The sequence below is a fragment of the Pinus tabuliformis genome, chromosome 9, assembly GCF_031772625.1.
Source record: "Pinus tabuliformis cultivar Carrire ecotype Pingquan chromosome 9, CPIR1, whole genome shotgun sequence".
NCBI lineage: Eukaryota > Viridiplantae > Streptophyta > Pinopsida > Pinales > Pinaceae > Pinus > Pinus tabuliformis.
This window is the reverse complement of record NC_142307.1, coordinates 834,682,171-834,688,439: the sequence shown is the minus strand read 5'-3', so window position 1 is coordinate 834,688,439 and position 6,269 is coordinate 834,682,171.

The window sequence follows — 6,269 nt, the reverse complement described above, 5'->3', positions numbered from 1 at the left end:
TTATAAACAAATTTACTAGGTCGAATTTAATAAATAAACTTATTTAATGAATGAGAGTGTTTTTCAAATTTATATATTAATTAAAACACAATCAATTGATCAAATCTCATAAATCTTTATGAGAAATTTCACGGTAAATGAGAAAAAAATTAATTGAACACAATATTCTAGTGTCACAATATTTTTAAATCATTGTTATGGGCATGGACTAATCATTACTTAAATGGAACATGGCCTAATCATTTATTAAATGGGTTAAAAGAAAATGGGAAGAATTTGCATTAACAAAGATAAACTGGGAAAAATTCTTATTTCATAAATCTGAAGTATTTTATATTATTTCATAAATCTGAAGTATTTTATATTAATTTTAGAATATATAGTACAGATTAATGATAAATATATTTTGCTGTTCATTCAAAAAGAAGAAAAGCGAAAATAGACTGATTTTATTAAGGCGTTGTTTACTTAGGTCGTGATTGGCCATCAATTTACAGTTAGAATAGGGTGAATTTTTTTTTAAGAAATCTAATTGTTACATTGTTCAGGTTGCTTTTATAACAGAAACAAATTAACATCTTTAAAAATTCTTAAAACATTCAAAATCCTGAAACTTCACATTTATAATCTCATTTTGAAAAATTTATTATAATATAATAATAATAATAATGTCTGATGGAAAGCACAAACACTATATATAAATCGAAAATTCTTTCAAATATTATCAATTCATGCCCACTGTAGACTCCCAGCTGTACTATTTTTGTTGTGACAAGCATTTAATGTGACACTACTAATTTTTTTGTCCACCAGCATACTTTAAATGAATATCCATTATTCATGCCGACAGTACTAGACTCGCAGCAGTGATTTTACTTTTTCTGGTTGTTGACAGCCATATAATTGGTAATGTAACACATCTACTAATATTTTGTAGACAAGCATATGATTTGATTTGTAATGTGACGTATTTACTGATTTTTTTCCCACAACCATATAAATTTCTTGTACAACTTACAGATGCGATGAATAGAAACCACTAGGCAGTGTTTAATACGCTGTCAGATGTGATGCATGGCTTATGCAATGGGACGATGGTTTACTTTCCGCAAACTCCCGTTACAAAAAAATGTTTGGTGTCCCTGTCCGTCGTGGTCGTTAGATGGGCATCACCATGCACTCATGTAAAAATGGTATGTATGTGGATCACCTTTTGTTTAATCTATTTGCATATGTAAATATTTCAAGCACAGTATCATTATAACCAAAATATACCTACTAATGACTAACACCCTTGAGATACTTGCAAATCTCTTTTACTATTTGTCAGTGTTGCTTGGCAATGAACCTGCTCACTATTCTCATCAAATATAAAATCTCTCGTGGTATACATACCATGGCATACATCAAGCTACTAATTGCTGAAGCATAAGATATATTACTCATTTCTTCCTTCTTCTTGTTATTACAAGGACAAGAATCAGTACTCAGCTTGAAGTGGGCTGCAAAGGGGTATACCAACTAGCTTGGCATCCTTCATATTAAATATGTCAAGCACCTTGATATATTTTTCTTCTGATAGGCACAATCTTTTGTTTTTCCTATCACGCATAATCCTCATGCCGAATATCTGTTGTGCTGGACTCAAATCCTTCATTGCAACTTTGCTTACCAAATCTTTCTTCAAACTCTTGATCATATTTTTATCATTCTCAATAATCAACATGTCATCCACATATAACAATAATACGATATACTTTCCTTGACCATACCTTTTGATATAGACATAATGGTCAACCTCCAGCCTGTGAAAACCATGTTCCAACATGAATGAATCAAATTTCTTATACATTGTTGAGGTGCATGTTTCAACCCATAAAAGGCTCTTCTTTAATCTAGGTCTTATTTTCCTTTTTCTTTGAAGCCTTTTGGCTTCTCCATATAAATTTCCTCCTCCAATTCACCATAAAGGAAATCAATCTTTACATCTAACTATTCACATTCTATGTCTAAAGCAACAACAAGACCAAGAATGAATCTAATGGATGATATTTTATCACCACGTGATTTTTTTTTAGTGAAGCCAGTACCTTCCTTTTGGGAAAATCCTTTCACCACCAACCTTACTTTATACCTTTCCTTCTTTCTGTCACCTTCATGTTAATCATGTATACCCATTTGTTTGCAAGGCCTTTATACCCTTTGGGAGATTTGCCAATTCCCAAGTTTTATTTTCTAGAAAAGAATTCATTTCTTCCTCCATTGACTCTCTTCCATTCTTTACTACGCTCAATTTTACAAGTCTCTTGAAAACAATCAGGCTCTCCTTCATCAATTAATAAAATATAGGTTGAAGGAGGATACCTTTGTGAAGTCTTATGTGGCCTAGAAGATCTACAAACCAACTTTGGTGGTGCGTTATTAGGTTGAGTCTCCTATAAAGGATCCTGCAAGGTTCCTTCTTGATGTTCATCATTTTCCACTTGTTGTCCCTTCTACTATTGAATTTGTTGTCCATTTTCTTGCATTGGTGGGACGTTTTCTTACCATTATTTAAACTTGTCAATAACTTTCTTGAACTCCAACTCACCTACGAACCTCTTAAACATCTATCACTCATTAAATATACCATCCCTGATACATAATAACTTTATGTTTGATTGGATCCCATAAACAACAACCAAATTCTCCATCCACATATCCCAAAAAAATGCATTTCATAGATTTATCATCTAGCTTAGTTCTATTTGCTTTGGGAATATGTATAAATGCTTCACATCTAAAGATTTTCAGATGAGAATAATTCAACTTCTTACCAGCCCAAACTTCTTTAGGAATGCCACCATCTAAGGTTTTACTAGGAGATCAATTTATGAGATAACATGTTGTCCTCACTACTATTGCCCCAAAATGCTTCTCTAAACCATAATTTGACAATATAATCCACATTGTCTCCATAATAGTGTGATTCATCCTTTCTACAACACCATTATGTTGAGGAGTACTACACAGGATCTTGTCATGCTATATGCCAAACCTATTACAATATTCCTTGAATGCATTTGAGCAATATTCTCCACCATTGTCTTTTCTTAAGCACTTGAGCAATTTGTTAGTTTCTCTTTCAACAACAACATGGAAATTTTGAAATATTTCAAACACTTCACTTTTACTTTTCATAGGGTATACCTAAACCTTCATCGATGAATCATTTGTAAATATTACAAAATAAATGCTCCTCTTAATGAATTTATGTTAATACGCCCAAACCCATCTAAGTGTATCATTTCTAACAATTTTTTTCTTTTTGTCATGGCCACCTCTAAAGAATGAAACCCTTCTTTGTCTACCATATATACAATGCTTATAAAGATCAATATTATAGGATTTCAAACATGGCAGTGAATTTTTACCAATTTGGATTTTTAAGCCTTTCTCGCTCATGTGACCCAATCAATAGTGCTACAGATCTGTTGAATTTCCTTATTTTGTGACAACAACCAAATCTAATTTTCCTATCATTGCATTTGATGTATATATTGTTCCTATCTTGGGTCCTTTGGCCATGACCAAGGCTCCTTTGTTGACTTTCCAATCTCTGTTTCCTAAGCTTGTGAAATAACCTTCATCTTCTAGTCATTCCACAAAGATCAAGCTCATCTACATTTATGGTACATGCCTTACCTATTTCAATAATAGGTCTTGTCCATCCTTCTTATAGATATGGAAATCTCCCACTCCAACAATACTACAAAAATGATTGTTCCCCAAATGCACTCTACTATAATCGTCGAGATTATCTGCAACAAAACTATCTTTGCATGGGGTTACATGGTGAGATGCCCTAGATTCAAGGATCCAATCAAGGTTAGTACTAGAAGTATATAAACCTACATCTTCTACCGAAACAATAAATAACACATCACCATTTGTGACTACAACAATAGTCTCACCTTAAGTTTTGTTAGATGACATGATTTGTACTGATCAATTTCTAATCCTTTTATCCATTCTTCTAGACTCGACACTCTTGCTTCATGTGTCTTGGTTTGCCACAACAGAAGAAAATGATCTCGAATCTCCTTTATTTCGATAGACCTCTCAATATTGAACTCCCTTGTCGGCCTCGATTAATTATCCTACCACGATCAAGTAGAGCTAGAGCTTCTCCACCTTGGCTTTTCACAATTGACTTGTGTCACAACTCCTCATTCAATAAAATACTACTGAAATTTTCAAAATTCGGGGTCCTTGCAGGTGCTAAGGTGTTCATAGCTACAATTAAATTTTCCTAGCTATATGACATATAACACTTCAACAAGATAACTCCAATTTCATTATCTAGAATGATTTTAAAAGAGGCAAGTTGACTAGTAATAATATTGAATTCATTCAAGTGCTCAACAACTGAAGAACCCTCCTTCATCTTGAGATTATAAATATTCTTCATCAATAACACTTTATTTGATGTCGTGTTCTTTTCATATAGATCATGGAGCTTCTTCCATAATCCTTTTGTCGTTTTCTCTCCAGCCAGATTGAGATACACATTCTTTGCTAGATATTGGAAAATTGTTGAAATCACCTTTCTATCTAGATTAATCCATTCTTCATCTATCATCGATGAGATTTTAGTTTTTATACCCTCAATTGGAAAAAAGCTGATATTTTAAAATCAGTATATCCTCCATCTACGATTTCCATATAGAGAAATTAGCCTCATTCAACTTCTCCATGTCACTTAATGTTGCTCTCTCCATTCTCAATAAAATTCACACCCCCCAAAAAAAAAACTGATCTGTAAATTGTTGTGGATATTCCACTCGAAAGTTTGTCACAACATATCTAATAATAATATATTAAAATTTTTATTTTTTACACTATTACAGTTTTATTGAACTTCTAGATTTGTAAATTTAATTGTAATTAGTGCATGCATGCAAATGGAAATTATGCAGAAAAGTAGAGAACAAAAAAATAACCTCACACACACACATAAGACACAAGATATGCTATGGGAAACCCTTTCAGGAGAAAACCTAGGTGGAAGGTGAGGCTGCTTTGCTCTCTTCCTCTATCTGGAAAATAAGGCTGCAGGTACAAAGAAGTAATGCATGTGGCTCGTGGGATGCTATAGTGCATAGATCCTCTCATTGTGCTCTACCTCCTATCTCTCCTAGCGATATTTTCTCATCTACGGACCAAAACGCTCTTGAAAGAATAGAGTGCCTCTTCCTCCTAGTGTTCTGTTTATAACACAACCTGATAGCCTACTAGTGGTTAAGTTTGATTACATCAACTCTTAATTAGAGTTACAATATAGATAGTTCTAGTGTCGTTTACATCAGAAAAATGTGGCTAGCCCCTTTTCCAAGAATAATGGCCGCTGACATGGCATCCTCTCAAATCATGGTGGTGGAAACATGAAGGTCAATTTCTGAGTGGCGTAACTGTTGCATACATAATTCGATTGATGCACTTCTTGCATCGTTGGAAATATATTTGTGTAGAAAAATGTGAAATGGTTTCACTCTAAAATGATAGGGTTTTATGCCCAAAAGACATCGTTTTATGCCTCAAAACTCTCTCGGAAGGTTTCAGACCCTGTTTTGTGACGTTGGGTCCCACCGGTAAAAATTGTCACATGAGCTGATTACTCCACTTTTTCTACTCAGGATTCATTGATATAGATGAAAAACAATATAATGATCTAATCCAAATTACACTTCCACATTTTGGGAGGATCTTGGTCCCCAAAATCATTTACTGAATGAGGTGAGGAAAATTTTCTTCCACATTATCTCTGGTGTACCATTTAGCTTTTCCTAGAAGTTGTCCCTTCAACCCAATCTTCTAAAAGTCATGCTACCCATGTCTTATAGTTCTATACCTCTTCTGTAAAATTGTATCTTTTGTCAACTCTGCCTGAGCATTTGGTGCCAAATCCTCCATGGAAGGTAGGACCTGTCCCTCTTCTTGATCTAGCATGGAAGCCTCATAGAGTTTCAAATTATCTACATTCATAACTAAGTAAATGTGCATATATGGTGGTAAATTGAGTCAATATGAAGTATCACACACCTTTTCTAGCATCTTAAACGGACCATACCCCAGAGTCTTGATTTTCTTACTAGAACCTTGCAATCTCTTTGTTCAAATGTAGCAATACTTTGTTTCCCGCCTTGAATGATTTATGTGTTCTGTGTAGATCATGCATGGCCGTATACTTCTCATGTGACTTTTATATTGTGTCTTGTACCTATAGATGT